This window comes from Piliocolobus tephrosceles, chromosome 17 (assembly GCF_002776525.5).
Source record: "Piliocolobus tephrosceles isolate RC106 chromosome 17, ASM277652v3, whole genome shotgun sequence".
Taxonomy (NCBI): domain Eukaryota; kingdom Metazoa; phylum Chordata; class Mammalia; order Primates; family Cercopithecidae; genus Piliocolobus; species Piliocolobus tephrosceles.
The window spans coordinates 22,669,798-22,697,312 of NC_045450.1; the positions used below are offsets into that span (position 1 = coordinate 22,669,798).

A 27,515-nucleotide genomic window follows, 5' to 3' on the forward strand; every position below is an offset into this window, starting at 1 on the left:
AGAAAGAAAGAAAGAAAGAAAGAAAGAAAGAAAGAAAGAAAGAAAGAAAGAAAGAAAGAAAGGAAGGAAGGAAAGAAAGAAAGTAGGAGAGAGAGAAAAGGAGGGAGGGAGGGATGAAGGAAGAAAGGAAGGAAGGCGAAAAGAAAAAGAAAGAAAGAAAAGAAAGAAGGAAGGAAGGAGAAAAGAAAAAAGTAAGAAAGAAAGAAAGAAAATAAAGAAAGCTTCTGTCATCCAGTAAGCACTGAATAAACAGCAATTAATGCGTATAGCCATTAGTCTTTTAAAAAAATAACAGCAGCTAGAACATATTCATTAAAACATTCACTATTCCAAGACCTTTTTATAGTGAACTCCTTTATTTCTCAAAACAACCCTCTGAGATAAATCCTATTATTAGCTCCAATTTACAGAAGAGGAAAATGAAACTCAGAAAGGCCAAACAACGTGCCACAGGTCACACAGCTTGAAGTAATACAGTTGGGATTTAAACTTGGGCCCTCTGGCTCCAGAGTCAAAGCTCGTAAACCCTACACTAAGTTGTCTCAAGAGTTCCTTTTGGCACTTTTACATTTTTGATTTTTTGATTTTTTACTTAATTATTATTTGTTTTTAGAGACAGTATCTCACTCTGTGGCCCAGGCTGAACTGCAGTGGCACGATCATAGCTCAGTACATCCTCAACCTCCTCAAGTGATTCTCCTGCCTCAGCCTCCTAAGTAACAAGAACTACAGGCACATGCCACCACACCCAGCTAACTTATATACAGACAAGATCTTATTATTTTGTCCAGGCTGGTCTCAAACTCCTGACTTCAAATGGTGCTTCTGCCTCAGCCTCCCAAAGTGACTTTTATGTTTGTTTGTTTCTTTGTTTGTTTGTTTATTTATTTATTTATTTATTTATTTATTTATTGAGATGCAATCTGATTCTGTGGCCCAGGCTGGAGTGCAGTGGTACGATCTCGGCTCACTGCAACCCCCATCTCCCAGGTTCAAGTGATTTTCCTGCCTCAGCCTCCCGAGTAGCTGGGATTACAGGTGTGCACCACCACACCCAGTTAATTTTTGTGTTTTTAGTAGAGATGGGGTTTCACCGTGTTGGCCAGGGTGGTCTTGAACTCCTGGCCTCAAGTCCTCCACCCGCCTCCGCTTCCCAAAGTGCTGGGATTCCCAAAGTGCTCACCACACCCGACCTTATGTTTTTAAAAACGTTTACTTTTCTATGCCCTTCAGGATAAATGAAAAAATGAAACTGGCCAAAAAGACAGATCTAGCAAGTTTTTTATGTGCCAAAACAGTTTTCCTCAAGGTATGCTTGTCATGGGTTACTGGTGTGCTGAGCAGGACCAGTACATAATTTATGAGGTCCAGAGCAAAATGAAAATGGGGAGCCCTTGGCTCAAACAAATATTAAGAATTTCAAGACAGTAACAGACAGTAGAGCACTAAATGAAGCGGAGACCCTTCTTAGTGTGGGACCTCGCGTGACTAGTCAGGCAGAAGTCAAGCTTCTTATGCAGTAGTAAGAATCCCCTTGGCCCTCAGGGCAGTCCAGCAGCCACAGGTGATCGAACTCCAGGTCAGCTGCCTAAGGGCTGTGAGCAGCCTTGACCTTTCGCCCAATGCCCCTTGATATGAAAAAGTTAGGAAGGAAGACTTGTCCTCGTGGATGAATCTGGACAGCAGGCCCTTCCCTAGTCTCCAGCACAACTGAACCAAAGCCCAGTTCTTTTCCCTAAGATTTATTAACCATCAAAATGTTCTGCATGTGTGGGCTGCCACAGCCCTCACGGTATAGATATATATGTCCCTGTGTTTCCACCGACTCCCAGCAGACATGTGGCAGCTTCATTTTGAAGCCTGGCAAATTCTCCTAGGACTCTCGCCGCCTCCTCCTCCTCCTCCTCCTCCTCCTCCAACCTCCACCTACTCTCCTTCATTTTCATGCCTTCCAGGAGTCCCACACAATCAGGAAACCCAAGTGGGTGATGGGAGGATGGAAAATAGGGGCTGCAGGCTCTGAGCATTGTGGTGATTGAAAAACCAGAGTCCCTGAGCTTGCAAGGCTGTGAGTCCCTTGGGCCACTGCATAAAGAAGCTGCAAGCTTGTGCAAGATAGTTTTATTCTCCACCTGGGTTCTTCAGGAGGCTCCTGAAACATGGAGGCGTCTTGCCCACCTGATAGTCAAAAGGACTTGGTTCTAGCAGGGAACAATGACTAGCCAGTGGCTGGTGCTGCCACTTCCCTGACATTAGCAGCCCTGGTGCCTTCGCAATGCCTCCCAGAATTGTTTTTGGAAATCTATTAAATCAACAAGTATTCACTGAGTGATATATCTGGGAGGCGGACCAGATTGTTCTACTGCTGACTGGCTTTGCACCTTTCACCAAAGTTTACCCATCTCTGCATTCGGCAGGGGGAACAGTCTTCTCCAAATCCTAGGAAGGGATGTTTGGACTCCTGGGGTTTACTTCCCAAGCTGCCAGAACACACCTATCACATCACTTCTTCCTACTCTGATTACCACCCTTAGCCTCACCATCATCGCCTTCCTTCCTTCCTCCCTCCTTTCCTTTTTCTTTCTCTCTTTCCTTTCTTTCTCTTTTTCTCTCTCTTCCTTTCTCTCTCTCTCTCTCTCTCTCTCTCATTCTCTCTTTCTTTCTTTTTCTTTTTCTTTTTTTTTAACAGTCTCACCCTGTTGCTGAGGCTGGAATGCAGTGGCATGATCTCGGCTCACTGCAACCCTCACCTCTTCCCAGGTTCAAGCAATTCTCCTTCCTCAGTCTCCCAGGTAGCTGGGATTACAGGCATCCACTACCATGCCCAGCTAATTTTTGTGATTTTGGTAGAGATGGGGTTGCACCAAGTTGATCTGGCTGGTCTTGAATTTCTGACCTCAGGTGATCCACCTGCCTTGGTCTCCCAAAGTGCTGGGATTACAGGTGTGAGCCACTGTGCCCGGCCCATCATCTTAATTAATAACACTTATTGAGCATATACTGTGTGCCAGGCAGCATGCCAGGCACTTCACAGACATTGTTTCATTTAATGCTACAGCAAAAGTAGAGAGCTCATACTATTATTATCCCTATTTCACAGAGGAGGAAGCTGAGGTTCAGAGAGTGTAAGCAAGCTGTCCAAGATCACACAGCCTGGGAGCCAGGCTATCGCCATCACTTTAACTTCTCTGCTTTGGGGGGCTCTCAGGAACCGTCTGGACTTCATCCATCATGCAGGGCACCCAGAGCAGGCACAGCTATCCTTTCTCACCTCCTCTTCCAACCCGTGGCAGGAGCCCTCCCCATTGTCGGAGCTATGCCATCTCTTGAAACATGCCCCCACGCCTTCCCAGGGCAGCACCCTCACTGAGGACCAGGCTTGGCCTGTCCTTCAAGCCCCACCCAAATGCTTGGCACCCTGAGAGCATTCTCTGCCTGCTCTAAAGTCGACTCTGTCTTTGTGAGTCTGTGTTCTCTCTCCCCAGTGAGACAAAGCTCCTGCGGGAAGGACATGGCCTGCTTTTCTGTGTCCCCCACAGAGCCAGCTTGGCATAGGCACCATGTTGCTTACTGGGGCATCAACTGATTGATTCATCTGTGGCTTCCCGGTGCTCTGGGCACCTTCCCAGTCCTCCTCACAGCAGCCCCAGCTAAGACACCCCCAGACTCCACTGCACTCCCCAAAGACCTTAGGGCCTCTGACCAGACCCAGACTGGCCCAGGCTGTTCCTTCCCAGCCCTTGGTTCCTGGGAGCGAGTGACACAGTTCGGCCCAGTTAATCTGACTTCCCCCAAGTTCCTGACACAGTGGCCCCATGTGGTGTGGAAACAAACAGACCTGGTAGAAATTCCAAACTAACAGCATATTTCAAAAAGACCTTTGTTCAAATTCCAGCCTCACTGCTTGGCTGGGTCACCCTTAAATAATTTATCTTCCCTGAGTATTAGTGTCCTTGCCAGTGAAATATGAATTAGAATGCACAGGGACTCACACAGCATGGAGAAAGTCTAGTATAGTACCTGGGACAGAGGCATCATGACACCGGTTTCCTACATAGGGAACTCCTGTGAATGGAAGAGTCCCACGAGTGACCCACCAGGCTACATAATAACCATCATCGTCATTATTGTTCACATGTCCCATGTCTCAGGGACATGCTAGGGGCTTTATATTATCTCATATAATTGGCCATTCCAGTTTTCCAGTTGAGGAAACTGAAGCTTAGAGATGTTGAGAAATTCAAACAAGGTTACATGGGTAAGAAGGTGTAGAAGAAGACCAGACTCAGTGGCTCCCACCTGTAATCCCAGCACTTTGAGAGGCCAAGATCGGATGACTTGAGGTCAGGAGTTCGAGACCAGCCTGGTCAACACAGTGAAACTCCATCTCTACTAAAAAGTACAAAATTATCGAGGCGTGGTGGTGCATACCTGTAATCCCAGCTACTCGGGAGACTGAGGCACAAGAATTGCTTAAGCCCAGAAGGCAGAGGTTGCAGTGAGCTGAGGTCAAGCCACTGACTCCAGCTTGGGTGACAGAGGGAGATTCTGTCTCCAGTACTCCAGTAAAAGAGAAAGAAAGAAGGAAGGAAGGAAGGAAGGAAGGAAGGAAGGAAGGAGAGAGAGAGAAAGAAAGAAAGAAAGAGAAAGAAAGAAAAAGAAAGAAAGAAAAGAAAGAAGGAAAGAAAGAAAGAAAAGAAAAGAAAGAAGGAAAGAAAGAAAGAGAGAGAAAAGGAAGGAAGGAAGGAAGGGAGGGAGGGAGGGAGAGAGGGAGGAAGGAAAAAAGAAAAAAGAAATGCTGAACCTCAGGCCCCACCCCAGACCTGTTCAATCAGAGCCTGTCCAGCTATGGCCCAGGAATCTTAAGCCAACCCCCCTGTGACCCCCACTCCCAAGGATTCTGCACCCCCTGAAGCTTGAGAAGTGCTTCCTTGAAGATGGGGTGATGAGAGGTGAGAATTCCGGCCTCTGGGCCTGTGTGCTTGCTGGTCACCCAGCCCGGATACTCTTCCGCTCATCTTAGTGTGGCTGCTCATGCTTGGCATTTGCTCTCAGCCCAGATGCCCCTTCTCTGAGAGGCTTCCCTAACCTCCAGCTGTGACAGACTATTCTGCCTCCTTATTTCCTTCGTGTGATCCTTTCCATCTCTCGCATATCCACAAAGGCAGGAGCTTTGTCCCTCAGCATCCCTAGAGTCAGGTATGGTGCTTAGCACATAGGAGGCACTCAATATTTCCTTTGGCAAATTTGTTTTTATTTTTCATTTTTCTTGAGATGGAGTCGGTCACCCAGGCTGGAGTGCAGTGGCACAGTCTCAGCTCACTGCAACCTCTGCCTCCAAGGTTCAAGCCATTCTCCTACCTCAGCCTTCCAGGTAGCTGGGACTAAAGGCATACGCTGCCACATCTGGCTAATTTTTGTATTTTTAGTAGAAATAGGATTTCACCATGCTGGCCAGGCTGGTTTCAAACTCCTGACCTCAGGTGATCCTCCCACTTCAGCCTCCAAAAATGCTGAGATTACAGATATGAACTACCACACCCAGCCAGTATATCCTTTTTCAAATGAATGAATGAAAAAACAGCAGCTTCTTGCCTACTGCCCAGACCCTGGGGTCTCACTTCCAGCCAAAACAAGCTACTAGGCTCACCACTCCCTGGTCATACTACGGCACCTGCCAGCAGTATTGGCTCAATGGTAATAAATGTCATTGTGATTAGAGTTCATAAGGACATTTTCTGTTGCAGGTGGGTGCACATGTTACCAAGTGGCTTTGGGCATATTCCGGGTGCTCTAACCAGAGGAAGGGCAGCTGTTAATGCTGCTCCTCTAAGCATGGAATATCCGTGCTACCCACCTCAGGTTGAAGGGGTCGGGGGCTAACTATCCCCTTCCTTCTACCAGGAAGGCAATCCCACCAGTAGGAGGCTCCCTGGCTGCAGGTAGCATCTACCAAGGCTGCTATGTGGTATCCAGACAAGGCATTAAATAAGATCTCACCACATGGTGAGAAAGCTATTTCCTTTTCAATTCACGGTATCTAGCCGGAATTGAATAACATCATTTTGTTTTCGTTGTGTTTATTTTTACAGTGGCCTTCTATTTACAGCCAGAGATACTCACTTTCCATTTACAGTTGGGTTATAAAGTTTCCTTTGAAAATAAATTTAAGTTAAAAAAAAGCCGGGTTGATTTAAAGAGTGTCAACCTAAATGACAAACGGAGAGGAAAATGCTTCAAAAGAAAATGATGTTTATTAGGGAATAGGCATTGCAATGGGAATACAGGTGCCATAGTGAACTATGCGCATATTTAGGCAGGGAAGTAAAGGAAGATGAAGGTTTTTAAAGGAAAAATCAGGAGGATTCTGTAATTGTTTTGAGATAATTATCCTTGGCTACAAGGATGAATAACAAGGGTGGTGCCAGTTCGAGGCTGGACAGGCAGTTGCTGGGAAGATGTCCTTGTAGAAGTATTTTTTTGTGTAAGGTTGCAATGGTCTTTGCGCAAAGTTATGGTTTTTGCAAAAGAAGAGGTCTTGCTTTGTCTCCCAGGCTGGAGTGCAGTGGTGTGATCATGGCTTACTGCACACTTGACCTCCTGGCTTCAATCAATAGCAGAGACTACAGGCATGCGACATGCCTGGCTTTTTTTTTTTGTTTTTTTTTTCCGGGTAGAGATAGAGTCTTGCTGTGTTGCCCAGGCTGGTCTTGAGCTCTCGGCCTCAAGCAATCCTTCTGCCTCAATCTCCCAAAATTCTGGGATTACAGGCATGAGTCATCATCCCCAGACTTGTCAGGGTTTTTCGTTTGTTTTGTTTTGCTTTTAAACAGAGTCTCACTCTGTTGTTCCAGGCTGGAGTGCAGTGGCGCAATCTCTGCTCATTGCAACCTCCACCTCCTGGGTTCAAGGAATTCTCCTGCCTCAGCCTCCCAAGGAGCTGTGACTACAGGTGCACACCACCATGCCCCGCTAATTTTTGTATTTTTAATAGAGATGGGGTTTCACCATGTTGGCCAGGCTGGTCTTGAACTCCTAACCTCAAGTGATCTGCCTGCCTTGGCCTCTGAAAGTGCTGGGATTGTCAGGGTTTGTAACACAAGTGACTCCATTTTTATTCTCACAACTTTCACAAGAGAAATGTAACATAAATATTAAAGCATGTGACATAAATATATGGAGAAAAGCATAAAAACTGGGGAATGTGTGGTCTGCTGTACCCATTATGGAATAGGCCCACAGTCTCATACTCAGACGTGTTTCAGAAATTCAAATGTTTAGGATTTGACAAAGGTATGAGGGTTCATTTACCACAGATAACTTAACACCCCGGGGGCAGCACCCTGCTGTCAAATGCATTCATTGCTCTGCAGCAAAACTTAGAAATAATCATAGCAAGTGAAATAAATGAAGACCATGAATACTTTCCCAAGTCAGCTCAGGTCAGATTTTGCTCCCAAGTAAGTCCATGTGACGACCTCACAGTTTGCTGCTGTATAAACTCCAAGGAACTTTTATTTTTTCAGAGTTTTTTGGATTTCAGGAGCTTGGATAAGGGATTGTGGGTCTTAGAAATAATGCTAATACTAATATACTAATACTAATCCTAGCTGAAAGTTAATGAGTCTTTTACTGTGTTCTGTGTTTCACTTTCTTTGTTTTCAGTTACCTATGGTCAACTGAGGTTCGAAAATATTAAATGGAAAATTCCAGAAAGAAACAATTCATACGTTTTTCTTATTTTATTTTATTGTTTTAGGGATGCAGTCTTGCACTGTAACCCAGGCTGGAATGCAGTGGCGTGATCACACCTCACTGCAGGCTCAACCTCTTAGGCACGAGCAATCCTCCTGCCTCAGTCTCCCGAGTAGCTGGGACCACAGGCATGCACCACTATGCCCAACTAATTTCTTTTTCATTTTGGGCAGAAAAAGGATCTCACTATGTTGCCCAGGTTGTTCTCAAACTCCTGGCCTTGAGTGATCCTCCCACCTGAGCCTCCCAAAGTGCTGAGATTACAGGTCCTGGCCCAATTCATGAGTTTTAAACTGCACACTGTTCTGAGTAGTGTGATGAAATCTTGCTCTGTCCCACCCGGGGTGTGAATCCTCCCTTGTCCCAAGTATCGACACTGTACATGCTAACGGCCTGTTAACCGTTGGCTTGGTTATCAGGCCTGGCGCAGTGGCTCATGCCTGTGATCCCAGCACTTTGGGCGCAGTGGCTCATGCCTGTAATCCCAGCACTTTGGGAGGCTGAGGGGGGAGGATCACTTGAGGCCAAAATGGTGAAATCCCGTTTCTACTAAAAATACAAAAATTAGCTGGGTGTGGTGGCACGTGCCTGTAATCCCAGCTCCTCAGGAGGCTGAGGCAGGAGAATTGCTTGAACCTGGGAGGCGGAGGTTGCAGTGAACTGAGATCTCACCGCTGCACTCCAGTCTGAGCAACAGAGTGAGACTCTGTCTGAAAAATAAATAAATAAATAAATAAATATGAAATAAAAATAAAAAGAATTGTCTTGGTTATCAGCATTGTCTCGGTTACTAATTGTGTTAGTATTACAGTGCTTGTGTTTAAGTAACCCTAGTTTTACTTAATAGTATCCCCAGCTCACAAGAGTAGTGGTGCTTGCCATTCGAATATGCCAAAGTGAAGCTGTCAAGTGATTCCTTTAAGTGAAAAAGTGAAAGTCCTCGACTTAGGAAAGAAAAGAAAATCATCTATTGAGGTTGCTAAGATCTAGGGCAGGAATCTCCTATCCATGAAATTGTGAAAAGTAAATCCAGGCAAGTTTTGCTGTCACATCTCAAACTGCAAGAGTTATGGCCACAGTGAGTGATAACTTTTATGATGATATACTGTTATAATTGTGCTGTTTTATTAGCTACTGTTGTTACTCTCTTACTGTGCCAAATTGATAAATTAATATTATCATATGTAGGTATGTAGAGGAAAAATCAGCATAAATAGGATTTGGTACTATTTGCAGTTTCAGACATCTACGGGGGGTCTTGGAATGTATCCCGTGTGGATGAGAAGGGACTACTGTATACCCATTTACCAGATGAGGAAACTGAGGCCTCAAGAAGTTAAGTCACTTGCCAAAGTTATACAGCTAATTCAATGGGGGAACCCGAATTGGAAACCAGACAGGCGGGAGGAGAGCAGTGAAGAGCCCAGAACTCAGACATAGCCACCCTCACCCCCACCCTGTGCCCCGCTGATGACTCTCACTCTCCTATTTGGATTGACACGCTCAAATCAGCATCATTCCTTCTGTTAGGTGAGGCAGGAGCACCGTCTCCAGATGCCCCAGAGAACACCGCCCAGCCAGTGCCTGTGAATGACTCTTATCAGGTCATTAGCACCTCAAAGGAACGCCGGCTACCCTTGGGTACCTGCCACAAGCTGCCAAGAGAAGCTGAATGCTTCACAGCCAGTTTCTCTTAGTCTTCTCCTCTGCCCCCTCCCCACTAAACACACTCTTTTTTCTCTTCAGTTGCCATTTTTATTGAACAAACAAATCTCGTGCCAGGCAGTGCTTAGCTAAACATTTTCTTATGCATTAGCTCTGTTTTTAGAAGACTTTTACATTCGAAAAATACAGGAAAATGGAGCCAAAAAGGAAAAAAAAGGTAAAACTCCCTCCTAAAGCCCTTTTAAGAAGAGAGTGTAAGAAGCAAGTCTTTCCCCTTCTGCTTCTCAAATTCTATCCCCTCCCCAACCCACAGAGGTTCGTTAAAGTAACTTTCTCAATCATTCTGCGTGCATATTGAGACATAGCTATACTCATGTCTTTATCTATGATTGTGTCTATAATCTAAATCAATATCTACCTATTTTGCCATCAAGCCACAAAATACCTCCATACAGTTGCTCAGGTGGTGTACTGCTCAACTCCCAGGGCCACCATTCACATAATCAGCCTTACAATCCACTCACATATATTTTTTGCCTTCCAAAATGAGGTGAAGGCCAGGTGTGGTGACTCACACCTGTAATCCTAGTACGTTGGGAGGTTGAGGTGGGAGGATTACTTGCACTCAGGAATTTGAGACCAGCCTGGCTAACATGGCAAGAGCTTGTTTCTACAAAAAAAACTTTAACTAGCTGTGCATGCTGGCAAATGCCTGTAGTCCCAGCTGCTCAGGAAGCTGAGCTGGGAGGATCACTTGAGCCTGGGAGGTTGAGGCTACAGTGAGCCATAATTCAGCCACTGCATTTGGCCTGGGCCACACAGCAGGACTCAAAAAAGAAAGAAGGAAAGAAAAGAAAGAAAGAAAAAGAGAGAGAGAGAGAAAGAGATGAGGCCTTCCGTATGGACATCTTTCCGGGTCAGCATATGGTCAGAGCTTCCTCATTCTTCATGACTGCTGCCTATACTAGACCCTAGTATGGATGGACCTTCGTGAATCTGATCCTTCCCCTAATAAAGATTATCTAAGATGTTCCCAAGCTTTTTGATGTTTACAGTGGCCTTTTAATACTCATAGCAGTCTTCTGAGGATAGCAGCATTACACCTATTTTAAATAAAGAAAACTGAAGCTCAGAGAGGTAGAATAACTAGCTCAGGGGTGCAGTTACTACGAGGTAGTACCAAGATGCAATCCCAGGTCGGTTTGACTTCATGTTTATATAAAGCCGTTGATACTGAGGTTGGATCACAGCCACTCTCAGTAAGTCAAGATCATCACTCCCACAGGTTGATACTAATAAATATCAATACACAAATGGAGTCATTACCCTTGCCTGGAAGGGCAGAGGGAAGAAGAATAAAACTAACTTTTACTTAGCACTCAGAATGTGTATAGCACCTTACAAATGTCTTCTTCTTCTTCTTTTTTTTTTTTTTGAGGCAGTCTCACTCTGTGGCCCAGGATGAAGTGCAGTGGTGAGATCTCGGCTCACTGCAACCTCTGCCTCCCAGGTTCAAGCAATTCTCCTGCTTCAGTCTCCCAAGGAGCTGGGATTACAGGTGCATGCCACCATACCCAGCTAATTTGTGTATTTTTAGTAGAGACAGGGTTTCAACATGTTGACCAGGCTGGTCTCAAACTCCTGACCCCAGGTGATCTGCCTGCCTCGGTCTCCCGAAGTGTTGGGATTACAGGTGTGAGACAATGCACCCGGCCACTAAATTTCTTATATACATTATTTTATTGAATTCTCAAAGAGCCAGACAACAGTAAAGCCTGTTCGAAAGACACTGCCATCCCTGTGTATAAAAAACTGAAGTTCGATAAAGGTAAAGTCCCAATGTCACACAGGAAATGGTGGAGCTGGGATTTGAACCGTCATCTGCCTTGCTTGTATTTCTAATGAATACAGAGTTCAGCCCACAAACCCAGGTGTGTGTGAATATAACTTTATTTTTCTGCAAGTGAACTTCGTTTCTTAATTTCCTTGCTAAACCTGCCTCTTGCCTAGTTTTTCCACCTCATTTCCTAGTACCATTACTTACCCCAGCCATACACAGGTCAAAAGCATAGACATCATTGGTGCGTGTTTCCCCCACTCCCCATACCCAACACACCAAGTTTCATTGGCTCTGCCTTCAAAAATATCATCGTAGCCAAAGGCAACAGCTTCTCCCACTTCCCCAGCTGCCAGTTTAGCTCAAATCACCATTGCCCCCACCCCAGATCATTCTCCATCTGGCAGCCTGAGGGACCAGTTACAAAATGCATATCCTATCATATTACTCTCCTGCTTAACCCCCCTCCCTGAAACCCCCATTGCCCTTGGAATAAATGCTCCTCAGTGGCCCATGTGCTCTCTCTCCCGTGGCCTCAGCCTTCTCTCAGCCTTTCCCTCCTTCTCCCTCTACTCTGCCGTTCCCTTCTGTCCCTCCATGTACCAGCTCATGCTGCTACAGGGCCAGCCCTTCCTCTTCCCTCTGCCTGCATTACTTGGCCTGATTTGCAAGGAGGCTGTTTCTTTCCCCTTTCAGCTCTCAGGCCACACAGTCCCCTCAGAGAACCCCTTCCTGCCTCATCACCCTCGGTCACTCCGAGCCCCTTATCTTGAGGGTCTTCTTAGCTCCGATTGCTGTTGGAGGTCATTTGTTCCATTGTCCTCTCCATCCCCTTGGAGGATCCAAGAGTGCTCTATGTCATGCCCCCAGAGCCACAGTGCCTGCAGGGATGCCAGGCATGTGGCAGCTATTTATTGAGTGAAATGAGTGAATGAATTTCTGTTATGAGTTCTGTGTCTGCTGGGGGAAGAGGGCAGGAATTTAATATCAACCAATTCTTTAATATCAGCCAATTCCTTCCCTTGAGGGGTGTCTAAATTCTGGGGGACAGCAGAGGTGGGTACATCCGGTCTGGATCATTGATCCATGACAGCATCTGCTGAGATGTCCTCATTCCCTGGGACAAAAGAAACATTATCAGGTACATGGGAACAAGGGTTGGGGGGACATCAGTTAGCATTCAGCAGAGTCACCCACCACCAATCTTTAGCCCACTCTATTCTCTCACACTCCTGAGACCAGGACCACTCAGGACCCTGGGAGCTCCCTTTTCCAAGTCCTAGGAGCCACACCCCAGGGATAGCGCACAACAGCTAGAATGCATTGCTGAGCGCAAGCCCCGCCAACCCCAGCGAGCTCTGCTGCTGGGAGAAGGTGCTCAGTATTGTTCTGCAGCACAGGCTGGTGATTCACAGTTTCTGAGCTGCTCTGATGCTCACAACAAGCCCGACAGGTAGGAAAAGCAGAGTTTATGAGCTTCTTTTCACAACTGTGGAAACCAAGATCAGAAATGGTAATGGGAGTTGCTCAGGTTTGCAGAGCAGGCATGGAGGCAAAGCTGGGACTGGGAGACTATTACATAGTTAGAGCTTAATAAATGGTAGGTGCTGCTGTTCCAAACAGGTGAGGACTCTCAGTTTGTGAGGACTCTCAGTTGCAAAGTACAGAAACCCATTTCAAATAAGCTTAAGCAGCCACATAAGCTATTGGCTGATGGAACTGAAATACCCAAGGTTTACCTGTTTCAAGCACAGCTGGAGCCAGGGGCTCAAATGATGTTAGCAAGATTCAGACCATCAACACCTCTCAGTTATGTGTTTTCTGCCTTGATTTCACCCTCAAGCTTGCTGTCTCCAAGGGTAGGGGGTGGAGGGCTTGGCAACTGTAGCCCCAGCCCACTAGCTTAGCCACTCAATGGAAAATAACGTTTTTCTTTCTCAACATATCTAACCAAGGTTCCAAGACAATCTTCACTGGATAAACTGGGTCACTTGCCCTCCCCTGAACCAATCACTCAAATCAGGGTGGTGAGGCATGTTGACTGGCCAGATCTAGGTTGTGTGCTCACCCTCTTAGCCAACCACTGTAGCCAGGAGAATTTAGAATTCTGATTGGCCAGGACTGAATCACATGTCCACCTCTGAAACTGACAGTGGAGTCGCCCTATGCTCACCTCACTCTCTGCACAGGCTGAAGTGGGAGAGAAGACATTCCCTACAGTGGAATGAGGGTAGCCTTACCAGTGGAAGGGAGAATGGAAGCTCCTCTGGCAGCTAAAACAGATGTTCCCTCCAGATGCCTGGCACAGACCAGTAACCTCAGCCCCTTGACCATCACAGAGAAACACTCCATGATCTCTCTCCCCTGCCACCTGATCCTGAACCGGTCTAGCTAATGACACCTAACTGGAGGCTCCAGCCTCAAGGCTCAGGCCAGAAACAGAGGCTGCCCTCTCCCTGCTAATGGCAGCAGGTGATGGGGATGAAGGAGGTGGCGGCCAATGTGATGATAGCCTGGCTTCCTCCTCATGCAGAGAGGGGAAGTCCTAAGTCTCTAAGGAGTGGCCAAGGCAGGGACCCCAAATTAAAAAAAAAAAAAGCCATAGCAATGAGAGAAGGAAGAGGAAAAGAAGACTCGGGCTCAGAGAGGCTCTGGAATGAAAGGAGAGACTCAGGCAGTGACGAGATGCTAATAAACAAAGCTTAACGGACAGTTCATCCATGCCGGGTGCCATGACTGATGCCTGTAATCCCAGCATTTTGGGAGGCCAATATATGTGTGTATATATGTGTGTGTGTGTGTATGTATATATATGCGTGTGTATATATGTATATATATGTGTGTGTGTGTGTGTATAAAGAAAATAAGAAGACCCTGTTTCTATGAATATATATATATATATTTTTTTTTTTAATTAACTGGGTGTGGTGGCATGTGCTTGTATTCCCAGTCAGTGTGGGGGCTGAGGTTGGGGGTATCTTTTGAGCTCAGGAGTTCAAGGCTGCAGTGAGCTATGATTGTACCACTGCACTCCAGCCTCAGTGACAGAGTGAGAACCTGTCTTAAAAAAAAAAAAAAGAACAGGCCAGGTGCAGTGGCTCATGTCTGTAATCCCAATGCTTTGGGGGACTGAGACAGAAGGATTGTGTGAGTCCAAGAGCTCAAGGCCAGCCTGGGCAACATAGTGAGACCCCATCTCTACAAAAGACAAAAACAGTAATGGGGCATAGTGGTGAGCACCTGTATTCCCAGGTACATGGGAGGCTGAGGCAGGAAAATCACTTGAGCCCAGGAATTTGAGGCTGCACTAAGCTGTGATCACGCCACTGCACTCCTGAGTGTCACAGCAAGAAATTCTCTCAGAAAACAAACAAAATAAAAACAATTCAGACATGGAGGAAATACTCAATACTCATCCCATACATTCATTTGTCCACTTGTTTATTTAACAACCTACTATGTGCCAGGTCCTGGGAAGACAGCAGTGAGCAAGACAGAGATGCTCCCTTGGGATTTACAGTGGAGAGGAATAAGCAGACACATCTTTAAGCTCATAAATAATTATTTGTAATATGTGCCTGAAAGAGAAGCACAGGGTGCTGTGAGGGCAGGTTATTGGATGGCATCAGCCTAGGGATATATTTATGGTAAGATCTGAAGCCCAGATAGAAATTCTCAAATGCAGGATGGAAAGGGAAGAATATTTGGGGGCTGAGGGTGCTCGTGCAAAGGCCCTGAGGCAGGAAAGATAAAACAAAGCTTGTGCGGCAGGACTTGGGTGAGAAGGATCTGGAGATGGGCTGGGGCCGCATCACACAGGATCTCGTAGGCCAGGTTAAGGATTTTTGTCACCATCCAACAAGAAGTTGCCCAAGATCCCTGCAGACATATACAAAAGACAGACTGATGTTCAGGGCACAGTTATAAAGCATCTACTGTGTACCAGGTTGGGTGCAAGACATTTGGGATTCAGTGGTTCTTATATTCAAGGGAATAAGAAGTCAGAAAATAAACTAGGAAATAAATATAAACAAGATATTTAGCACACTCACAGATCGTCGTAAGCTTGACAAAGAAAGTGACTGGAGATGTTCAAGTGAGGTGGGGAACTGATGGCTCCATGAAGGGCTGGGAGAAAGTGGTCCAGGCAGAAAGAGCATCAGCTGCAAAGGCCTGGCAGCCATAAGACATGTACTCACCAGTGCACCCACACAGAGTCACACTCACACGCGGATTGTGTGCCCATTTACATTCCTTGCTCTTCCAAAATGTGTCTGCGTCCACCTCTGATAACCTGGGATGCCCCGCACTCTCACCCCAACTTCATCACACACACACATACACCCTTCCGTAGACTCACCCCACTCAGAGACAGCCCCCGCCACTCCCCCATCATATGGCAACTAGCAAAAATCCTGAGAGCTGAGTGGGCAGGGAGAATGGGGATCTGGGGGAGGAGACACCACCCTCCTTCCCTTCTCCAGCCAAGAGGCCTGCGGATAGCTCAGATTCGAGCAGGGGTGTGGGAACCACCAGGACGTCCATGCAAGTTGGAGGGAGGCGTCCAGGTCTTTACCTTGCAGAACTAAATCCCAGTGTGGTGTTTGCTCAAAACGCCAGAACTATTCCTGGATGTCAGGTGCAGTTAATGGTTGCCGTGGCAACCGCCCATGCTTAATGAATAGAAGAGAGTAAAAGACGCCCAGGATAAATGTCAGGGACTGGGATGGATTTGCTTGGGAGCAAATCTGTTAGCGCTGGGCAGAGCTGACCAGTGAGGGTTGAAATGAGCAGTCCAGGGTAGCTAGAGACAGATCCAGGAGGCTCTCTTCTCTTTCTCAGCTTAGCATAGTCAGAATGCTAACATTTCACAAAATGTCAAAAAGCGTGGCTCTTTATACAGACAGTTAAACATAGGCTCCAGTTTTGTGGGTTTGATTCTGCACATGTTTATGGAGTTTGCAGGGAACAGAAATCTAAGCTCAGGTCTCTGAGGAGTTGAGACGTCACTTTTTTTTGTTTTTGTTTTTAACTCTTCCTGCATTACCTTTTTAAATGAAGAAAGTGCCAAATTAGGCTCAAAAATAATCTTTTAAACTCTGAACCTCAACACATTATACTGTCATTGTGCTATTTACATGCTGCTTACAGGATTAGAAAACAACTGACAGTGGCTGGGCCACAGTGGCTCACGCCTGTGATCCCAGCACTTTGGGAGGCCAAGGCAGGTGGATTACTTGAGGTCAGGAGTTTGAGACCAGCCTAGCCAACATGATGAAACCTGTCTCTACTTAAAAAATACAAAAATGAGCTGGGCATGGTGGCATGCACCTGTAATTCCAGCTACTTGGGAGGCTGAGGCACGAGAATCTCTTGAACCACAGGAGATGGAGGTTGCAGTGAGCTGAGGTTGAGTTACTGCACTCCAGCCTGGGCAACAGAGTGAGATTCTGTCTAAAAAAAAAAAAAAAAGAAAGAAAGAAAAAGAAAAGAAAAGAAAACAACCAGTAGCATCTGGTAATGAAGCATAAGTTAAATGGCACACAATGAGCATCTCTCAAGTCCGTTGGCGCATCCCAGTGACCGTGTGCATTAGGGAACGATGTCAAACTCTGTTGGCCCATGAAAGTGAAACCCAAGTCCAAGGTACGGACCAGCTCTGCACTCACAGCTGCAGTCAGGAACTCAGGACTCGCCATGGCTGTAATGCTTGTTTGTAGGGAGACCTCAGTTCAGTCTCAGAAGGCCTTAATCCCAAATCTTCTAAGAGGAAATAACCCTCCCCACAGACCTTCCACACTCCCAAACCTATCTTGCCTATCCTCCAGGCAGGGTCTCAAATACTCCCTGAGGGCAAGTTTGTTGTGATGTGATGACAATATGGTGTGTCCATCTGACGACAGAGGCTGGAGCACCTCCTGAGGTCACAGCACCGCTCTCAGACTCTGCTATGCCTCAGAATCTTGGAGAAACCTGTTCAAAAACACAGGTTGTCAAAGTCTGTAATTCAGGGCATTGCAGAGGTGTCCAGGAATGCACTTGTTTTGTTTGTTTGTTTGTTTGTTTGAAGAAGAGCCCAGGTGATTCTCATGCAGGTGGACCCAATTTTTCCAGGCACCTCTGAAAGAGAGATGTCACCAGTTAAAAAGCATCTAAGACCCAGGAGCCACATCTATGACCCTTGCTCTCTTCAACCCTTCTCCCCAGAACCCCTGCTACAGCCCCAGAAGCCTCTGTGGTTTGGAAACAGGATGAGTTCTGCATGCTTTTTAATGCCTGCCAAGGCAGGGTTAAGAAGACTTTCAAACACTCTAAGCATTGAAATGGTCAGGGTGGCCACCCTACCCTCATACATCTCCAGTGTTAGTAACACTAAGCTATTAAATAAGGAAGATCAACACACATCTGGTTCTTTTCCATAGCATTTCAATGCTTTTTGCAAATGTCAAATATCAAATAATTTGTAGTTGTCATTCTCTCTTTCTCTCTCCCTCTCTGTACCCCTGCTTTGCTGGTACCCCAAACACATGACTACTCTACCTAATTGTTGACTCCTACAGCAACGTCTACAAAGTTTCAAGGTACTGTGTTGGTGAGCATGCCCTGTGGTCTAGGCTAGGAAGGGCTGGGCTCTTGGCTCTGAGCTCCAGGACTGACCTGAATCAAAACCCTCAATAACCCAATAATGAAGGACCAAGGAAAATAGTTCACTCTAAACCTCCTAAACCCATTCAATGGGCTGATCAAGCAAAGAGCTCAAAACCAGGCTCTTTAGAAATGAAGCAAGCTATTCACTGCCTGCAAAAAATGACAGGTAGCACGGAAGTCGTTCCTCATTAAATTCCCCATACTTGGTTTTAAGGTAGGACCCTCTCTCAACGAGGCATACCTCTGTGGACTCTGGCTTGATTATTGTTCCACCCCCATCACCAGTGGCTTCTCCAAAAAGCCCAAGATCACTTTCAATGATTGCTCTAAGATGCACTTTCATTTCTGCTCCTCCACAAGTTCCTAGCAGGCCAAGAGATCTTTTACACTACAAATCAGATTGTGTTTCTCATGTGCTGAAAACCCTCCAAAGCCTGGACTATGTATGCTCCTTTTCACTTCTGGACCCTGGACTGTAAGAAGCTCCGTGATCTGTGCCTGCTCCTTCATGGGCCTGATCTCCTGATCTCATCCCACTTTCCCCCTCACTTGCCCTGTTTCAGTTGCCCTGAGCTTGTCTTGGTTCTGGAAATACACTAAGTGTCATCCTTCCTCAAGGCTTTGGCACTTGCAGTTTACTCTGCCTGGAAGGCCCTTCCCTCAAATCTTCCCATGGGTGACCTCCTCTTCTCACTCAGGTTGCCTGCTCAGATAGGTCCTTTCTGTCCACCCAATCTCACGACTGTCCTTCCCCATCCCAATCACATTCTCTCCAGGATTTATTCTTTTCATGGAACTTAGCACTGAAATTATCTTTTCCTTTTTAGTGATGCATTTGTTTCATTTATTTCTTTGTTTACTCTAGATCTCTCTCCACTGGAATATAACAGCCTGGTCTGTTTTGTTCACTGATAAATCTCAAGTGCTAGAAACAGTGCTTAACGCAAGTAACGTAGGTGCCTCTCCGGATATCTGTTGAACAAAAGAATGAATCAGGGATCGGGTGTGATGGCTCATACCTGTAATCGCAGCACTTTGGGGGGCTGAGGTGGCAGATCGATTGAGGCCGGAAGTTTGAGACCAGCCTGGACAACATAGTGAGACCCCATCTCTACAAAAATAAAATAAAAAGATTAGCCAGGGGTGGTGGCATGCACCTGCAGTCCCAACTACTTGGTGGGCTGAGGAGGGAGGATGACCTGAGCCTGGAAGATGGTAGCTGCAGTGAGCCATGATTGTGCCACTGCACTTCAGCCTGGGCAACAGAGCAAGACTCTGTCTCAAAAAAAAAAGAAAAAGAATGAGAAAAGAATAAATCAGGATATGCACCAACCACAGTTCTGTACACGAGAAGAAAATATTTATTTCTCAGAAACTGACTTGTGGTTCTCTTATGAGAAGTGGTAATTTGTAATTGTTATACCCTAAGTGCTTCATCTTGATTAGGGGCCAAGTTTAGCTCAGGGTCCTTGTTACTATGAATTCAATATCCAAATCCCTGTATATGCAAGGTTGCACGGACAGGCAAGTAAACTCTGTCTTAATATGAATATGTGCATTCACGACCGGACCAGTTATAAAATCGTTCTCTACACAGGCATCCCCTCCCCACTCCACTCCACACCCCTGCCCCATTTAACACTCTGCAATTCCCGGTTTTTGTCCGGCAGCCTCTTTCCGATTGCCAGCTCTTGTCAACACGTGACAATACAACGAAAATAGGAGGCAAAACGTGATGTGTTAACCATGGGTAGACAAGAGCCTGCTGGAGGGACACAAGCTAACAGTGGAAGAAGAGAAAATTGACAAGAATGATGATGTGATAGACACATCCAATGATTTGAATATCAAAGGATTAACAGGAGCCCTTAGGAAAACTGATGACATGCTCAAATATTTCTTGCAAAAATGACCCATTTTATGATCCTGCTGTGAAAGTCAAACTTCATGATCTTGTCAGGGAAGGGAAAGATTTCATACTGGATCACGTGATTTTATCGGAAAAATTATGCATGCCCCACCCCTGCTGTTCTGAAATCAACAAAGCTTACTTTTTTTGTTCACCCTAGTGCATGAAGAAGATCAGAAAACATCGGCATGTTTTCCTGAATTATAATTTCATTTTCAGATCAAGTTGGAAGCACGTTTTTGGACTCGATTGTTTACTATGGAATAGGAGTCCCCGGGTTTATTTTATTTTATGTTTTTAAAAAAATTTTCAAAATGTTACAGGTCTCATTGTCCCCACTGCAATACATACACTGTTATGGAAGCATAACCTGTGCTTCAATTTAGCCACTGACAATTTTCAGACACTATGATTGATAGTGCCCATTTTCATCTAGAAAGAGGCTTTAGTTCCTATTTTTGAGTGGACTCACCTGAAGGTGTGGTCCTTGATTTAAGCTGCACAGTTAGAATCACCCAGGGAGCTTTGAAAAATCCACAGCCTGGGCAACATAGCAAGACCCTATCTCTACCAAAAAAAAAAAAAAAAAAACCCTTAAAAATTAGACAGGTATGGTGGCGTGCACCTGCAGTCCTAGCTACTCAGGAGGCTAAGGCAGGAGGATTGCTGGAGCCCAGTAGTTTAAGGCTACAGTGAGCTATGATTGCACCACTGCACTCCAGCCTGGTGACAGAGCAAGACCCTATCTCTCAAAAAGAAAAGAAGGGGAGAGGAGAGGAGAGGATAGCAGAGGACAGGAGAGAAGAGGAGAGGAGAGGAATTCAGATGCCCAGATAAAGAATCCCTGGGAGTAGAACCCCAGCTTCAGCATTTTCCCAGCCTCCCTTCCCAAGGTAATTCCAATGTGAACCGATGTTGACAATCACTGCTGTAAGGCATCCTTATTCTCAGATAATAAAGATCTGCTGTAGCACCAGGAGCCCAAACATTCTTAATCAAGGGCTTAACCCAGGTACTCAGGAAGCATAAACACACATGGTATTTGCTCTTCCTTCCTGAGATCATGAAGCAAAAATCTTCACAAAGGAGTTCTAGCAAAAGACCTACAACGCTGGACTCTGGGTTCCTGTTGGCCTCTGTTTTGAGCTCTACGCTGGGCTTTTGGGGGCCCCTGGAAAGTGGTTGCACTGGCTGGACTCATGCTGAGATGGATGTCAAGCTCTGGCTACAGAATTGGCCCTGTTTATGGGTTTGAGCAGGTTCCGGGCACTGTCGCTGGGCTAGGTGGACTGGTGAGGAGTGCCAGCCCTCACTCTGAGCACATCATGACTGTCCAGAGCCTGCTCAGAAGTGATGTCTCTCTCTTAGATTCGTGGATTCACAGCCACCAAAGTCTGCCCCAGGACCCTCCGTGTGGGCCGTGCAGAGGAGATGGATGTGAGAAGCCCATTGAGAGACTCTACTGATATCCTCTTCTTCCACTGGAGTGGGGACATCCTGGGGAAACCCGTCTCCACTCCCCATTTAGGATCTCCCTTCAGGACTGCAAACTTGGAAAGATTGGGCCTTGGATGACAGTCTCACTTCCCCAGGCCTCTCTGCTCTGGATCCAGTATTTCTTGACTTGAAGTCAAACCCACTAAATTCAGAGCTGTCTTTCAATGACCCAGAAAGCTCTGTCTGGCCTTTGGCCAAAATTGGCATAGCAGGTTGGTCTAGGTCTCTTCCCTCCCGAGAGTGATGGTTCCTGGGGCTCCCTGCCTGAGTTAGCGCTCTGTGGGAATACACACACAGGCATGCACCCACATGCACAGGTCGGCACATGTGTAATCGTGTCTGGGTGAGGGCAGGATGAAGACCATACCCTCCAGTTTTCCATTGGTTTCCTCTCATCCCCATGCCCAAAATAGAGATAATGATATTAATAGCTGCCCCCTGTTAACCCTCTTCCCAGTGCTCGGCACTATGTTAGTGCTATTTAGAGGATTTTGCAAGAGCTCAGGGTCTAGGGTTAGGCAGACCTTGGTTTTATGACTCGGCTTCCCCTTCTATAAAAGTATTTATTGGACCAGGCACAGTGGCTCACACCTGTAATCTCAGCACTTTGGGAGGCCGAGGCAGGCGGATCACCTGAGGTCAAGAGTTCAAGACCAGCCTGGCCAACAGAGTGAAACCCCGTCTCCACTAAACATACAAAAATTAGCCGGGCGTGGTGGTGGGCACCTGTAATCTCAGCTACTCAGGAGGCTGAGGCACGAGAATCATTTGAACCTGGGAGGCAGAAGTTGCAGTGAGCCAAGATCGCACCACTGTACTCCATCCTGGGTGATAGAGCGAACTCCATCTCAAATATATACATACATACATACATAAAATAAAATAAACATTTATTGAATTGACATCCACATACATAACACTTCCCATGTGCTAAGCACTGCTCCAATGCACTTGACGAATGCTGACTCTTCTATTCCTATTGTTACTCTCAGCTTTCAAAGGAGGAAACTGAGGCACTTGTAAGTTAAGCAACTTGCCGAGCTGGGATTCAAACCCACTCATTCTGCCTCCAAAATCCGTGCTCCTCAGCCCATCCTTTGACCAACAACAGTGCCTGCTTCATGGGATTGTGGGGAATACCAAAAGAGCCCTTACCCAAGGCCTGGCAGAGTACATCTCAACAAACATGGATACTATGATGATTTCTTTTGAAACCCCCAACAGGCTGGGTGCAGTGGTTCATGCTTGTAACCTCAGACTTCAAGAGGTCAAAGCAGGCAGATCACTTGAGGCCAGGAGTTGGAGACCAGCCTAGCCAGCATGGTGAAACCTTGTCTCTACTAAAAATACAAAAAATATTTTTTAAAAAAAATCTGCCTGCCTCGGCCTCCCAAAGTGCTGGGATAACAGGCGTGAGCCACTGTGCCCAGCCCAATACATAATTTTATAGAAGGGGAAACTGAGTCATAAAACCAAGGTCTGTCTAACCCTAGGCCCTGAACTCTTGCAATTTTAGTGGCACGCACCTGTAGTCCCAGCTACTTGGGAGGCTGAGGCAGGAGAATCGCTTGACCCTGGGAGGCAGAGGTTGCAGTGAGCCGAGATTGCACCACTGCACTCCAGCCTGGCAGCAGAGTGACACTCTGTCTCAAAAAAAAAAAAAAAAAAGAAAAAAACGAGAAAGAAACCGCAACAATCTGGAGATCATTGGCTTTTTTTTTTTTATTTTTTTTTTTTGAGATGGATTCTCACTCTGTCTCCCAGGCTGAGTGCAGTGGCGTGATCTTGGCTCACTGCAAGCTCTGCTTCCCGGGTTCATGCCATTCTCCCACCTCAGCCTCCTGAGTAGCAGGGACTACAGGCACCCACCACCACACCCAGCTAATTTTGTTTTTGTATTTTTGTAGAGACGGGGTTTCATGGTGTTAGCCAGGATGGTCTCGATCTCCTGACCCCGTGATCCGCCTGCCTCAGCCTCCCAAAGTGCCGGGATTACAGGCGTGAGCCACCACGCCCGGTCAATCATTAACATTTTCTAACTGTGGAGATCAAGTCCAGGCACTGTGACTCATACCTATAATCCTAGTACTTTGGGATGCCAAAGTGGAAGGATAGTGTAAGGCCAGGAATTCAAGACCAGCCTGGGCAATATAGCAAGACCCCATCTCTACCTTGAAAAAATAAAATTAAAATTAAAAAAAGAAAAACTAAAATGAAGAGATCAAGGCCCAGGGGAAGAAGGTGTCTTAGTCCATTTGGGCTGCTATAATAAAGCACCATAGGATGGGTGGCTGGCAAATAACAGAAATTTGTTTCTCATGGTTCTGGAGGACGGAAGTCTGAGATCAGGGTGCCTGCATGGTGGGGTACTGGTGAGGGCCCTCTTCCGGGTTGCAGATGGCTGTCTTTTCACTGTGTCTCCACATGGCAGAAAGAGAACAAGAGAGCTCTCTGGAGTTTCTTTTATAAGGGCACTAATTCCATTCATGAGGGCCCCACCCTCATGACCTAATCATGTCCCAGTGGACCCCACTCCTAATACCATCATCGTAGGCATTAGGATTTCCTTTGTCGTCCTCTGTCACCTAAGCTGGAGTGTAGTGGTGCAATGATAGCTCACTGCAGCCTCAATCTCTCAGATGCAAGCGATCCTCCCACCTTGGCCTTCTGAGCATCTGGGACTCTAGGTGTGTGTCACCATGTCCAGTTAATTTCTAAACTTTTTGCAGAAAGGGGCCTTGCCATGTTGCTTAGGCTACTTTTGAGCTGCTGGGCTCAACAGATCCTCCTGCCTTGGCCTCCAAAAGTGCTGGGATTACAGGTGTGAGCTACCATGCCCTGCAGGCATTAGGATTTCAAGGTAGGAATTTTGAGAGGAAGTGAGCATTCAGTCCATTGCACAAAGCCATACAGTTAGTAACTCAGTGGCTGGGCAAGGATTCCAACTGAAAGCTTGTGTTCCTACCAGTACACCACACTACCTTTCTAGAGGTCAGATAGGCACCTGCTGAAGAAGAGGCAGCCGATTTCTCCCCCAGATTGCAACCATATGACTTATTTGTAAAAATCCACAGACAAGCAGCCTTATACCCCTTTGTGATTGCTGAAGACCACTTGCCAGGATCAGGCTGGAGCCCACACTGCTGAGATCTGAAAGGAAATACTCAAAATGAGGACTCTGAGCCCCTATTCAGCTCAAATACCTGGGAAGCACCACTTTCCCCAGAGATAGACGAAAAGGGCTTTAAGAGTTAAATATACAGGTTGGGTGTGGTGGCTCACGTCTGTAACCCCAGCTCTTAGGGAGGCAGAGATGGGAGGATAGCTTGAGCCCGAGAGTTTGAGACCTGCCTGGGCAATGTAGTGAGACCTCAAGTTTAATAATAATAATAATAATTTTTAAATTAAAAAAGAGTTAAAAATACAGACATCCCATTTCTAGATTCCCTCCCCATTCCTGCATGTTTAGAAGCCACCCAGAACCAAGTCAGTTCCTTCAGTTACCCCAAATCTGGTGGCCTCAAGGTTACTCCCTACCCTCAAAAAGAGCTGGGGCTGACCTTGGTCCATGTCCATGTGCAACTCAACCTCCTAGATTTTCCAGAGATCCCAGCGCTGAAGGGACAGCTAGAAGGGCAGCTGATGGACCCAGTGAAACCACTGCAATATGCCCTCTTTTTTCCCACTAGCCTCTCTTCCATTCCTCAAACTCACCAAGTGCACTCCCACCCCAGGGTCGTTGCATTTCCATTTCCTTCTGCCTGGAAAGCTCTTTCCTGGACTCTTCATATAACTCGCTCCTTTTTTTCAGGTCTGAGCTCGTGTCCCTTCTGCAACAACCCTATCCAGTGTTGCCCTCCACTTGCCCCCACCCAATGAAGAGTTGCCATCACATCATCCTGTTCCGTATCTTTCTTGGTTTTTTGTTTTATATTCTTTGTTTTTTTGAGACAGAGTCTCGCTCTGTCACCCAGGCTGGAGTGCAGTGGGGTTCAAGTTATTCTCCTGCCTCAGCCTTCCAAGTAGCTGGGATTACAGGCACGCACCATCATGCCCAGCTAATTTTTTTTTTTTTTTTTTTTTTAGTAGAGACAGGGTTTTGCCAAGTTGGTCAGACTGGTCTCGAACTCTTGATTTCAAGTGATCTGCCTGCCTCAGCCTCCCAAAGTGCTAGGATCACAGGCATGAGCCACCGTGCCCAGCCCCAGTGTTTTGTATCTTTCAAAGCTCAGATATATTGTCTATAGTCTCTCTCCTCAATGAGAATGCAAGTTCCGAGGATCAAGACCATCTGTCTTGGGCATTAGGGAATCCCTAGGACCTAAAATCAATCTTCACAACCCAGTTCTCACACTTACCTTCCCCGGTTCCCATCACCCCTCTCCTCTCACCTGTACCCACTGGATCTGTCCTCCAGACCATTCATCCTCTAAACACCTTAAGCTACTTTAAGTTCCCAAATGAGTTTTTCTCTTGTTCATTCTCTCATCATCACACATGCTATTCCCTCTGCTTCGAGAAACACACCTCCCTTCCTCTGATTAACTTCTAATTAACCTTCAGCTCTCAGCTTAGACATAATTTCACTCCACGTGCAGTTAACAAAAAATTCTTCTGCTGAGTTATCAGGTGAGAGAATTTTTGGTGGTGGAGAAAGCACGTTTAATCCCTTCCATACTGTTTTAATTCTCTACGTACATCTATTCTTTTTAATTTAAAAGAGATTAACCGAATAAAGGGTAATGGACTGTTTCTTGTTTTCTTTGTATTATTTCTCCGTATTGAAAAAATATCCTAGTAAATGTGATTTTAAAATGCCAGTACCACAATGACTTAATTATTACAGCTTTATTGTATGGCTTAGTATCGTGTAAGAAACCACCTCACTGAGCTCTTTCATTCATTCTACTATGTTTTTTCAGCTAATTGCCTTCAGCTGCTTCTCCTTTTTTTTTGAGATGGAGTCTCTCTGTCTCACTCAGGCTGGAGTGCGGTGGTGCCATCTCAGCTCACTGCAATCTACGCCTCCCAGGTTAGAGAGATTCTCCTGCTTCAGCACCCCGAGTAGCGGGGACTATAGGTGCCCGCCACCACGCCTAGCTAATTTTTGTATTTTTAGTAGAGACAGGGTTTCACCATGCTGGCCAGGCTGGCCTCGAACTCCAGACCTCAGGTGATCCACCTGCCTCAGCCTCCCAAAGTGCTAGAATTACAGGCGTGAGCCCCTGCGCCCGGCCTACTTTCAGTTTCTTAAATAGGCTAATTCTATGACCTGGAAAAATTGTAATTTTATTCCTTTTTTAAATTTTTTCTGTTGCTTGTAACTCTTAATTCTGTTTTATTTCTTCCTTTGCTAGAATGTATAGAACCATAACAAATAATTGAGGCAATGGTGAGCATTCTTATCTCAGTGCTGATTTCAGTAGGAGAATTTCTAGGGTTTAACCTTTAAGAAAAAGTGTCAGAAGTTACAGCTAGAGGGGAGGAATGTGTTCTAATGTCCTATAGCTCTGTAGGGTGAATATGGTTAACAATAACTTAGTGTGGCCAGGCATGGTGGCTCACACCTGTAATCCCAGCTCTTTGGGAGGCCTAGGTAGGAGGATTACATGAGTCCAGGAGTTCAAGATCTGCCTGAGCAACATGGCAAGACCCCCATCTCTACAAAAAATATAAAAGTTAGCTGGGTGTGGTGGTGCACACCTGTAGTCCCAGCTACGTGGGAGGCTGAGGTGGGAGGATCATTTGAACCCAGGAGTTCAAGATCAGCCTGGTCAACATGATGAGACCCCATCTCTACAAAAAATATAAAAATTAGCCTAGGTGTGGCAGTGCATACCTGTAGATCCACCTACAGGAGGCTGAGGTAGGAGGGTCACTAGAGCCCAAACTGTCGAGACTGCAGTGAGCCATAAGCATGACACTGCTCTCCAGACTGGGCAACAGAGTGAGACCCCATCTCAAAATAAATAAATAAATAAAATAATTTAGTGTATCTTTTCCAAAAGCTAAAAGAGATAGATTTGCCAATTATCTTGATTTGATCATTATTCGTTATATACACATATCAAAATATCACTCTGTATCCCATAAATTTGTACGATTGTTACATGTCAACGAAAAAGGAGCAGAAAAACAAAAAAAGTATCCGCTTAAGGACAGCACCCCTCCTCATGTGAAGGAAGTACTTTTCCATTGTCTGAA

The 27,515-nt window shown here is 46.0% G+C and overlaps 1 protein-coding gene and 1 non-coding gene across 2 annotated transcripts in view; one reads left to right on the forward strand and one right to left on the reverse strand.

The window, feature by feature from the left end:
- Nucleotides 1–27,515, forward strand: part of CACNG3 (calcium voltage-gated channel auxiliary subunit gamma 3) — a 108,381-nt gene that overhangs the window by 58,173 nt on the left and 22,693 nt on the right. The window lies entirely within an intron of this gene.
- On the reverse strand, nt 20,127–20,259 carry LOC111524219. The gene has a single exon (XR_002725726.1). It is a non-coding gene; the product is annotated as a small nucleolar RNA SNORA1 (small nucleolar RNA).